General features: G+C 42.1%; 1 protein-coding gene across 3 annotated transcripts in view; it reads left to right on the plus strand.

Moving 5' to 3' along the window:
* ARHGAP22 (Rho GTPase activating protein 22) overlaps nt 1-12,770 on the plus strand; it is a 158,416-nt gene that overhangs the window by 86,014 nt on the left and 59,632 nt on the right. The gene's annotated exons all lie outside the window — the stretch shown is intronic.

The raw sequence follows: 12,770 nt of genomic DNA on the forward strand, positions 1-12,770 counted from the left end.
CCTCTAAATGGAGTAGATCTTAATGCAAACAAAAATCTAGATACAAGACCTGAAGCACAGCTGAAACTGGAGCCTCATGCTGTGTGTATTGTGATGAGAGATTTAACGTGTAGTGAAGAGTTGACAGACTGAGGTTTTTTCAAGAATTTAACATGATTTTAGAGCTGTTCGTACCAAAGATGTAGCCGTGTGGTACAAAGTACTGTTCTGATATAAATTCATTTTGATGTTTCAAATTTATGTAGGAAAAAAAAAAAAAGAAAAAAGAACCCCCCCCAGGCTGTAAACCAGCAAGCTTTATTTTGACTCAGATACGGTCTGCTTATATCATTACAATTTTAGGTTTGATTAGGTATCTTTTCTCCTGCAGCTGGCATAAAGCTGATGTAAACTCTCTATTGTGTGCTTTTGCTAACTTGACAGAAATGTGATTGTGTCCATGCCTGTTCTAGCTCAGTCATGCCTTATTAAGTGATCTGGTGTCTTAGAGCCAGCATTAATTGTTGTGGAACCTCTGCCATGTTAGGCAAGACAGAAATAAGAAGTTGTCTTCTTCACTATTACGCACATGGGGAGCTACTGCAAAGGGAACAAAACCATGTTGCAGTTCAGAGCAGAACTGGCCTCCTCTCTGAGCTTCCTACTCTGCTGCTGGCTGTTGCATATCCCTTCTCAAGGTTAGTATGCTGCATGATACGATAATGCCTCTTTGAGAAGCCCTTCGAGTTTTCAGTCTTTCTGGTAACGTTCATGTTGCAGACAGCTTGAGTTACTCAGTAAGGAATTCAAGAGTCATGGAATACAGTGCCATAACGAAATCCAAGCATGTTGCCCCTGCTGCACTTCTTCACTTGTTTTGCAGTCTCATTGTAGCAACCCAGTCCATTTTGTCTGAAATACTTTGCCCTTTATAAACCAACACTGTCTCTGAAATCCATTGTTTACCATTTTACTGATTAGCGATTAGTCGTCTTCCTATTACTTATATTCTTGCTTGGAGGAGGGGTCTGGCTCAGGCCAGTAATTACATGGATTATTTCTCTTTCTTTTTATGCCTGCTTGTAAAACAGAGATTATGACAAGATTAAGCTTTACAGTCAGCTGGAAATTTTGCACTTAATTTTACACTTGATCTCAGTGTTCAAGGGTCTGTCAAGCCCTAATTATTCTTTAAGGTAGAGTTAGTACCAAGTAGAGAACACAGTTTGGTGTCTACCCAGCAAACCCACTATCATGTGTGTAAGGTTATTACAGTAAAATTAGGAAGCCTAATTATTAGAAGTATTGTGTGAGGTCCTGCAGGTCCAACCAGCAATCTTACCTCTGTTTTGTCAGGTCCTGGATGGAGTGGTCCAAATGCCAGGTAGATCTCCCAGAGTTTCCAGACTAGGAATTAACCACTGGCCTTAAGGAGTCAGTCTGGGGGAAGGGCTGTAGAGGAAAGTGCTGAGGAAGAAGGTAGTACTTTAGAGGACAGCAGAAAAGACCTGAAAGCTAGTTCAGATGGAGTAGTAGGTGAGAAGGCTCTATGTCCTACTCACATTACCATCTTGGAAGGATCAGTTGCAGACATACTTCCCTTGCTCCCCTCCCTAGGCAACCCAGTCAGACTCAGCAGAATTCACTTGACTCCTTTCTATCAGGACAGAAAAAACTTGGGCAGCCATCAGGACCAGGTTGGAGTGGCGGATCCATCCCGGACAAGGCAGCCCTTCCTGCGCAGTGTGAGCTGCGAGCCTGTGAGACACAGGCAACCCCTGTGCAAAACAGTTCTCTTTTGGCAAAGTTACAGGCAACTGAAAGAAGTCTTACAATGGATAATGCTGGGCAGTCATAAGAGGAAGCAGTGTTCCCAGCCTGGCAATAATGCAAAATGCTGTGTTTAAGCAAGAGTTGAACACAGGGAAGTCAGACAATGTCAGTTTTTAACCCCACTTCTCTTGCTCAGTGGCTTACCATGATATGGCTGTTTCGGCTTGCTGGTCTGATACAGAGCAATACTGTTGCCTGCTCCTTCTGTGGCAGTGCTGTGGACACAGTTTCAGGAAGGGTGGCTGTGGCTGAGCACTGGCTTCTGGAATGGCTTCTTGCGTAGTAGATAGGCAGTGCACGACAGCATGTCTGTTGTGCGCTGTCAGCTGCTGTACAGGGAGGCATCCTGTTCAATGTGCATCAAAATAGGAAAATCTGAAGCGTTCCCAGCTAATGTGCTGCTCACTGTTGCTCTAATTAGCGTATCAAAAAAGATCTAAGGAAACAAGATGACTGCAGAAAGTGTTTTCACACTGGTTGGCTGCAGCAACCTGTTCAGAACTCCTAAAAATAGCCACCTATGGATCAAAGCCAGGAGTGCTAGAATTGAAAATGCAGGCATCCTAGTGCTGTACTCTGAAACCACACTGTGCACACATACTGCAGAAACAGAAAAGAAACAGCAAAGCAAAAAATCTAGATGAGGAGGAAATGTCTTGTTTCCCTTCTCCATCTCAACACCAGCAAGATGCTGGTATCCTAGGGAAGACTATCAAACTCTACTGTCTTGGGCCATCTTGTCTAGAACTTTTGCCAAATACACTTGCCTAGTGCTTTTGCCAAGAAAGGTTGGGCCAGATGATCCTTGACGTCCCGTCCAACCTGCTATTCAATGATTCTATGATACTAGGCAGTTCCAGAGTCTGAAATGCAAGAATAAGCTGCTATTAATGTTATTCCTCTTTTTGCCCACTTTTATTGAGGGTCTGTCTCACTGCACTTCTCCAGTGAGAGTGCATTAGTCATCATCACTGTAATGCTGGTCTTGAATATCAGAAGCCTTTCCTACATTCATTGTGCCTGTTGGGGATTGTTTTGGTTCCACTTCCACTAACCTTCTCACTTAGGAGTTGTACGCACAGGACAGGAAATGGAAAATCTAGAAGTAGTTTATAAAAACATAAAGCAAAAACCAGCAGTTAGGAGAGCACCCTGTAAAAGAAACAGTTACCTGAATTCCCAATGCTGCCCTGCACACTTTTTCAGAGGTATGGTGCTCAACAGACAAAAGTCAGTATAGCACTGCTGACTTGAATAGAGCAATGCTACCTGGAAAGATGAGCTTGTAGGGGACTGCCTCTTTCATATGCAAATTTACAGTCAGTCCTGGGTTTTGTGTCCCAAGCCTCACCCAAGTCCCATAGCGGCATGTCTGTTCTGTGGTACAACAGGACATTGCTGTAGATTTATTGGCAGCCTTGCATCCATTTAAAAATTAGAGGAAATACTTTCAGTTATGCATTTAGAGATGTATTCTTTCTGACAATGACATCGGTAACCCATTTTCTTCGGTCATCTGTCCATTTTTACTCAACAGAGATATAGGCCTTTGATCATGGTGTTTTCCTCCTCTAATCTATTGCAACAATCTCCAAAAGAGACATATCAAAATTAAGAGCAACAGGAATAGTTTCAGGTGTACGCATGGGTCCATGCACTAAGAAACTGCCTAGAGCATGAGAAGAGATGATTGAGAGTTGGGTACAACAGAACTGGATATAACTCTGAACAGTATGGGCAAAACAAAAAGGGAATAATTCATTATTCGGGACTCTTCATAACACAGCAGCTAGTATCACTTAAATGATCAGAATTCCTGTTTTTAAAATGAACAAAAGGGATTATTTTTCTTCACAGTTCACAATTAAATTGCAGCTCCCATACTTTATTATGGGAGATAAAACCTAAATGGCTTCAGAATGGGATTAGGCACTCAGGAGATAACAAGTCCGTTGGTAGCTGTTACTACAGCAGTAACATATGGATATATGTATACTATATACAAGAGCAAAAAAAACTCCAGTCTTGGCTTGTATTTTTTCTGTGCCTTCTCCTCTACATCCAACTCTGATCTGACTGAATATGTCTATTCTTCTGTTTTATAGTTTTGTTTCTTGGTTTTAACTAAAATCTCAAGTGTGTATAATGTTCTGAAACTTTTTTAGCTTGCACCATTGCGGAGCGTATGATATACCCTGAACTAAACAGTTAATCACTGATACTGGGGGCTGGACTTGTGAATCAAGATGATCCAGGCTGGGTCCAGTTTTCTGGTATGTTTGATAAACCCATGGGATTCGACCCTTTTGAGCAAGTGCTGTATTGTATAAATGTGTGAGGCTTTTGAATACCCCCTGCTCTGGTCCTTCCTCCATCCTGAGACTGCATCCCCCTCCCTCCCTGCCTTGGGGGCTGCATTATGTGCTTGACGTAAACCATTGATGTCTTGTTATCGAATCTAATCAATACTGATTTATCTGTCTAAATATTTAAATTCTCAGTCTTTGGAAGAGTATTGTAGTAGGAAAGCATCCTTTATGGCAGCTGTAGGGAGCAGTTGTCCCCACTCTAAAATGGAGATTGTCATGGTGCAGCTGCAGATGTGGTGACAGGGGGGCTAAGTGTGTTACCTGGATGTTTGTTGCAAGTGATTAGCAACAAATCATCTTAATCTGTTAGGTGAGGATATTTGCATTGTCATTACTGGATTTCAGTTAATATCTCAATTCCTGGCTCATCAAATCTTTTTGAGTGTTTATCACTGCACTGGCTTCAGGTATGTTGGGATGGTTTTCTGCCATGCAATGGGAGAGAGAAACATGGAGGAGTTAGAGTGCAGTTTAAAGCAAAATGGTGGTGAATTTGTATAGTACATCAAGCCTCACATCTGCCATATTCAATATGAAAGGTGGAGAGACTATGTTTCACTCCCTAGGGACAAATGAGTAAAGCAAAGTAATGCAAACTCAGACTAGTCACACCTATGGACTTGTGTACAGTAGAAAAGTGATGAAGATGCTGACAGTCCTTATCAATGAGGTCGGTCGTGTGAAACGTTTTTTCTGGTGGGTGTTGATGGATCAAAGCAGTTCAGAGCACGAAGTGTGCACGTCTCCTCTCCACATCTTACTCCACTGGGAAAGGAGCTGTCTGAGACCCTGTAATGCTGTCAGATACAGGGCCTTTTCTCAACAAAGAGGAACTCTTAGGGCTTAATCTAGATACCACTGAAAAAAGCAAAAGGGGTTTTTTTGCTGTTGCATGGGGTTTTTGTATTTTTATTTTTATTTTTGCATTACTTGCTTACATTTTTTTCCCTAGGAAAGTAATGATCTCAGGGGAGGAAATCTGGGAAAAGGTAGCAGTTTAGGCTTCTTAGGGAAAATCAGACAGAGAAGTTCAAGTTACTTTTCAGCAAAGCAACAACAAAAAATTAATTTTGGGTTATCCCAAGATGGTTTGCTGACTTTCGAAAACCCAAATGTTTTTAGTTTATTTTTACATCGATTTCTATTGTTTTTGCCTAAGCTCTTCTTTTGCTGTAGATCAGCTTTTAGATGAAACATACTTGTCAGGAAAAACATTGAAATACTTCATGCAAAATGTAATATTTGAGAGGTTTTAATTTAGGCCAAATCCATTTGCACTGAATTGAAAAACGGTTCCAATCTCCTTGAAATACAGCTTCCATTTCTTCTGACTCTGTTCTGTTGTGGAGATGCTTCTGTGGGTAGCAGTGTAGTTAAATTACCCTAGTTGCACCAGTCTGAAGCCGAATGTACATGAGGTTTTTGTTCAGGTTGAACTACAGGATGCATTATGGTAGCAGATCTACAGCTTTGTTAGTCTAAGCTGAAGGTGTATTAGAATGATACTTCAGTCTGTGTACTGATATCCCTCTGGCATCACTGGAAAAGCTCTTCGTATGAATCTAGCCCTGGAGCTCTGTTATCAAGCCTAGAGCTCTTAGCTGTGGTTGTGCACAGGAAAGAAATGGGGACAGATCCTCAGCTGAGGATAAATTAGGCTTTGCTGACATCATCAGAGCTGATTGACGACTTCTACCTGCTGAGAATTTGGCCCAGTATCATGTCTGTATTTTTTTTGTCCTGCTGCACCTTGAAATACAGCCAGGTTTTGTTTGATTGAATAGACCTGTAGTCTTCTTGGGACAATTACTGTTGTAACTGCCAGTTCTGAAGAGAAGGTGTTTAGCTGCTCTCAGCTCTGGTAGAGAGAAAGGGAAAACAGAACCATTAAGTCGTTGCTCTGAGGAGGCATCATCCAAACAGAAGGGATCCTGGCCTGAGTGCAGGACTAAAGAGGTGGTCACAGGCAAGCATCAGTGTAATGCTTAAAGGTAGCACATCCTTCGTTTAGGAGTCTTATGGGAACCTGCACTGTTTCTGTTTCTTCACACTTCTACAAGAGAGACAAGTTCTGTCTCAGTCTCTGCCCAGTGGAGGGATGTGAAAATAGAAATACTGAAGTATAGTACCTTGGCACTTCAGCCTGATTGTAGCCTAGAATTCAGATTCTGTTCAAAGCCAGTGAATTTCTGAGGCTGATGTAGTATGCTTGAATGAGCTTAACAAGATGATCAGGACCCTGTTTACCAGTGTGGCTTGCTTAAAGCAGCGTTCCGAACACCCAGGGAAACAGGAAGAAATTGTAGTTAAAGGCGGCTTTGAAATTCAGTATGTGGCTGATTTGCAATTTACCATTTTATTCCTCTTTCCCCTTGCCCCTATAAAAGCCTGGGGAGGTTTGCATGGTGAGGCTGGCATTGCTGTGTTGCATTATGTATGCTTGAGGGACTGTGGAGAGGCGATTGTGTAATGAAGGTGAAAATCAGAACTTACTCTAGGGAGTAAAAAAAACTTTTCCCTTAACTGGTGCTCTCAGGCTTTTATCCTCTTGATTGCACACTTGGGGCAAGGTTGTGACTTGGTTACTAGCAGTGCTGGAGGAGACTGTCAGGGGGTTGTACCCAGTGGCTCTGGAGCTGCTGAATAAGGATACCTCACGGAAGCTGTGCTGCTAGCTTATGTTGCACCTGCAGCCTTTCTGTTCAGTTCCCATCTCTCTGTCTTCATTTTCATTATCCTGTTTGAGGTGGAGAGTACAGGTGTCTTTGCTGAACTTTTTTCCTAGTAGAACTGGGAGCAATATTGCGCCTATTTCCTGTGCTGAGGACATAAGCAAAGGCTCCTTCCCCGCTCTTATAATGTTTTCAAGTTTACAGTAATTCATTCTGTCCCATTTTACCTACTGTGTCACTAAAAGCCATGCCTTGCACCCAGTACCAGCAGTAAAAACACTACTGAATCAGTTTGCTGCATCAGTATCTTTTAAATAAGCACTGTAGACTTACCACTTTGTCCTGTTCAGCTTTGTTAGTGCTATAGATATATTTCTGTCCTCACTTGTTTCATTTCCAAAGTGAATTAAGAAAAACGTAATAAGGCTGGGGGATTTCCCATTCAGAAATACATAGGCGTGAATTCATACGCTGTGTCTCATTATGTATGCGTTTTCCCTTAAAAGCCCTAATTCTGAATACTATGATTATGTAAAACTTGCAGCTTTCATTAATAAAAAGCATGTCTCTTGGTGCTTGTGGATTTAAAATAAAGCTACCAAATAGGATCTGTAAAGGCTCAGAAACCAGAAGATAAATAATAGTGAAAAATTCTGTTGGTTGGAAGCCAGTCTCATGATTTTTGGTGGGCTGACCTGAAATTTGTGAATGCCTGGAGTGGCAATGATTCAGAAGCCAGATTGTGTGCAGGCTGGTTGACAAACAAAAGTCGCTGTTACTTTAGAAACATGTCACTTAAAAGTCAATTAAGATAAAAATGCCTTCTGGAAGCTCTCAGTGGACTTCATGCTACATTGTAATCTTGTGTATCAAGTGTTTTTTCGACACATCACCCTCTTCAGCTTAGGGAGTTCAGGAAGTCCTGGCAAACAGAATAAAGAAATGCAGATGTGTACTAGGGAAATAGCATCTCTTCCTCTGCCATCCTCTGCCCTGTTAAACTAGGAAAGAAAAAAAAAAAGTAGGGCAAATTCTGTAGCTTTTATGCAGGGAAAGTCCCATCAACCTCAGCAGGAGACTTGGCTCACGGAGAAGTACAGGAGCCAGGCCAAAGTTTGCATTCTGATTTTTAGGAAGTTAATATCACATGTTCACAGACTAATGCCACAGAGCTTTGCAAAGGTGGCCAGTGGAGCAGTGAAATGCCTGTGACTCAGTGGAAGTTTGCTTGAATGTGACATTAGGAGTACAGCCAGCAGCACTCGAATATAGCCACAACACAGGCATAAATTCAACCCCATTCTTGCTATGGGGTAGATAAGCATGAAGGGTCTTAGTGTTCTGCAGATGAATCATACATAGCTCATCAGTGAGTGCCTTGATTTAATGAAGCCATAGTATGTTAATGTTAACACTACAGAAAAAAAAAAGCTGTAAAGTTACAGGCAGCCATGCTAACTAGCTACAAGCATTTAAAAGCCTGGGCATGAGCTCCTACTTGGCTATTCTGGCCATAATTAATGATGACAGGTATGTTGGAAAAATAATTATTTTGCTTGCTTTTAAAGACAATTACTTGCTCAAGGCAAGTGAGGGGGTGGGATTTATGTGGCTGTAATAAGTGTATGTAGATGGCATCTTCCCAGAAGAATATTGTAGCCACAGGATCTTTTTAATTGACCTGAGATTCTTTTGTTCTGCAGATACAATTTATGTATGTGGTCACAGACTAAAATGACCCTACTTGTTTTAGGGAAGGCTGAGTTCTAAACTGCTGAAAGGAAAAAAGGCTGCTTTTATCAGCCCAGTCAGCAGCAGATAAAAATCTCTCTCTGTCACTTTGTGGGGCAAAGAAATCTTTTTTGAATAGGTACCCTGAGCGCATGCTCTTTCCATCTGATAAAATAGAAGATGGGAGTATGGCAGTGGGCTGGAGTGAGTATTACTGCATTCATCTGGTATCTTTCCTGTGTCAGGGCTCGCATAGCACAGCAGCTTTTGCCCGGCATGTGGCCATGCCATTCTCTGATGGCCACCTGCCTGCTCGTTTACCATGATGGGCTGTAAAGCCTTGGTCCACTTCCAGCCCAGACAGTGGTGAAGTCAGGGAGGGAGTGGCTGCTCCTCCATCGCCTGCCACTGTAGAGCATCATGTTACTGGGTGATGGAGGGCAACTGCTCCACCTCTGCTCCTCCTCCTTCCCCACCAGTCATTGGCATCCCCTGCACTGAAGGGCTATGAGAGCTATATTGTCTTATCACATAGGCTGTGACCAAGTGCGTTAACAATAAGGTAGAGTTTCACTGCCTTTCTCTCAGAGTTTCATTCTAACTTGGCCCAGGTGGGAAATAACAGCAGAAAGTCCCCCAAGGCTGTAATTCAGTGGAAAATTCTGAAATGTGGCCACAACTAATAGCCTTTAATAGAAAGCAGCAGGTTTTATGTCTGTTGTCAGTCACTCAACTGTTCCTCTAAGGGGGTGAAATCCGCTTGGGCCACAGAAGAGAGAAGGGGAACCAAAAAAGTTATATGCTGATCACTCATGTACGTTCAGAAACATCTCCCTCTTATTCCCTTTTTTAATCTTGTTGTGGTTGTACAGAAGTCATGAATCCCTTTCTCCACTTCCCATCTGTAAGATGGGGAAGGTGATGCTGACTTTCTTAATAAAGCATTTTGAAACCTGATACTGAAGCTTGTTACAGAAAACACAGTATTAAGAGTCAAGGTGCTTTTCTCTGCACTAGCCAGCCTGCTGCTGGCAGCAAAGGTTGTACTCTGAAGTCAGTCTCTGTGAATTGGGATCTGAAGTTGGCGGAAGGAGGAAGACGAAAAGAGGAGGGACCCAATAACTATATATTAGTGTGGTTTTGGAGTGATGATACATAACAAAAATATTTACATTTCTTGCAGTCCCGGTTGTATGTAGTCCTTTCTAAAAGCATCACTAAAGGAAGCAGACTGAAAGCTGGGTGAACGATAATGTTTCAGGGTTTGCATCCAATTCAGTCTATTCTTGGTGTCTGCAAATTTTTGTCAGGGTACAAATTTTCACCTGATCTCTGTTTGGAGAGCTGATTAAGGAAAGCTATGCCTGAGCAACAGAAAAATACTAGAGGATGAAGAATAAATAGTTCCTCCATCATGAAGATACGAAGTCTTAGGGTTTCTTAAAGTAGGTTGTGGCAGTAGGAGATGGAGAGTGGAAGAGAAGGAGCCTGTGTTTCATTGCCCTGGATGAGAGGCACAAATGTTTGTTTGCATCAGTTCAAAGTTCTTCCTGGCAATTGCATGTCTAACAGGAGAGCAACCTCTGCTTTTGGCGCCAAGGGCAGAGTGAGTTGAAAATGAGGCAGAATATGGGGGTACTGGAGGTAAAAGCAATAGGGTTTTGTGCAAGGTCACTAAAGGGCCAGATACTTAGGCAGCTGGGAAGGATTATTGCATTAGTCTAAATTTGACCCTGTGTTAAACTGGCAGAGAAGGGAATTCCCTTGTGGTGCTGTGGTTTTACTGGGTATTTCTTTTGTGTTTTTTTAATTTACTGTGAGCAAAAAGGCAGACTTACTTCAGCAGAAACTCCAGCCTTGTGTGTCACTGTGTGTGGGGCACATCTGCTGGCAAAGAAGAAGCTGAAGGATAAAGGGGATATTCCAAGAGCTGTTTGGGCATGACATCTTTTCCCATGTACTACACAATGACAGCAGGAAGAATTGTCATGAGGTTCAGGGATGAACTTAGAAAGTTCATCGTGACTGCTGAGTTTCTCCTTCAGAATAACCAGATTCTAGTGTAAACCTTTGTTTGGGGTCTCCTGGAAGGAATTAGCAGTGATGGAAAGCCTGCCCTCCCCAGACCCACACATCCCCCCACCCCTTCCACAACTTTTACAGATATCCGTGGAAAGATTTGTGAGCCCGTAAACTGTTAGATCTGAGAGAAAGTCTGAGTCATCTTTGATGACATGAGATTAGGATCAGGCATTGTTTCCAGATTAGATATGGTGTTGATAGGCTTTACAAGACCAGTTCCTTCCATACTCACACATACAGGCATCCCCCAGTCTTTGAGGGAGAGATGTGTGCCAGTCTGATCATGGATGGAACATCCACATGTAGTAGGTAAATGCATATTGACGTGTACAAGATTTTTCCAGCTTCTGAAGCAGATGGTATTGGGCCATCTCCAAGGACAGAGATGTAAGTAGCTTGGGCCCCCCATTCCAAGATCATGTGAATTCCCCAAGTCCAACCCACAGCCGGCAGTGTTTCACCGGTGGCAGTTGGCTGTGTCACTGACTCAGAGGGACTCTTTTCGCACCTCTTTCCTTTCTGCTGTTCCTCTCTGCTCCATACCTGCTTCAGTACCCTTTTGCTCAAATAGGTTAACATAATTAAGTTGACTTGAGCTTAGCTTGACATTTGCTATGGAAGAATTGTTTGTGTGTCTGAAAGCTTCTCAACTGATTTCCAAACTGTCTAAGGAAAGAGCAGAGACTTGGGGCTTTTTGGTATCATGGTACAGATATATCACACCTATTGAGCATCATAGGATTTACGAATACTAAACTGTGGTGAAGATTTTCAGATTGCATGCTGAATGGATTTTCCTTGAGCATGAAACTTGGCTTTCCAAATAAAAACCGTATTTGTGCGCTAACAAGAAGTGGTTCAAGAAAAGGCCCTGCTATTAGCTTTCTGCTTTGTGGAAGGCACAGTTTATACAGTCTTCACCATAGAGTTGTGTATTCTTTTACTTTAAAAGAATAGTACTAGTTTTATTTGGGTCACTTACTTTGCTAATCTAGAAAACTGACTTCAAATACAGCCAGTCAATAGGTTATTGGTTACAGGTTATAAATGTTCTCCCTTTCAGATAACTGCTTACTTGCATCTCAGTGCAGTGATGACTAGGAGCTATCCCAAAAGCTGGAAGCAGTAAAAGCCAAGAGCTAAAGCACCCATGGAAGTATAGATCTTTTGCTTTTATACATTTTCCATGACAAGTCCATGAGCTTTTAAAAGAGTGTGTCCCATCTTCTAGTCATTACACATAGGAAGACTTGAGGCGTAGAGAAACTGATGTGCCCAAGACTGCGTAGTTTAATTTCTGGCATTGTCCTTTATATTCCAAGGAGTGAGGGTAGAGGTGTTGCCTGCCCAAGAGATATGCTGTAGTTGAGTGAATTAAAGGTAGATGACTAGGAGGCGGCAGACATGGATAAATGTCATTGCCATTAAATGTACTGTCCCAGCTTTATGGAATTAGGAAGGATATGAAGTGAGTACCAAACTGCCTTAAGTTCTTCAGAGAGGCAGCAGAAGCAACAAGAATAAGACTGAATTTCCAGATCAGATTATCTTGGGTGAATAAAAGCAAGAGATTTTTAGGTGGCCTTTGGTCCTAAAAGCAGCCAGGCAGAGTGAAGGAAAATAAACAGTTGTAATCATGGAGGCTGAAGCAATGGGGTTAAGCACTTGTTCTTCTTTTAGTACCTACTGCCTGAAAGCCTCAAAGATATGTACATATACAAACATGGGTGTATTGTCACCCCATTTGAAAGATAGGGAAACTGAGGCATAGGGTGGTGTTCGGAATCAATACCTTCTGATGATTTCTTTAATTGTTTAGAAGGCTTCATTTTTTTTCAGGAGTGCCTAAGAAGCAAATGAGGGGATAGCCCAGTGACGTGACATGGGAGATTTATAGTGATACCTTTTCCACTCTAGACAAGAACTGGTTAATAGAATCAGGTTTTTATGTTATCCAAACCTGATGTGTTTTTTTTTCTTTCCTCTCAACATATTGCTGGTTGCTGTAGCAGCTGAGTAATGCAGAAGTTCTGCCTGAAAAAAATGCTTCCTCCTTATATGATACTGTACATATTGTCATGGAAATTGTCCTCATTTCCCCCGA

This window comes from Chroicocephalus ridibundus, chromosome 6 (assembly GCF_963924245.1).
Source record: "Chroicocephalus ridibundus chromosome 6, bChrRid1.1, whole genome shotgun sequence".
NCBI classification, from domain to species: Eukaryota; Metazoa; Chordata; class Aves; order Charadriiformes; family Laridae; genus Chroicocephalus; species Chroicocephalus ridibundus.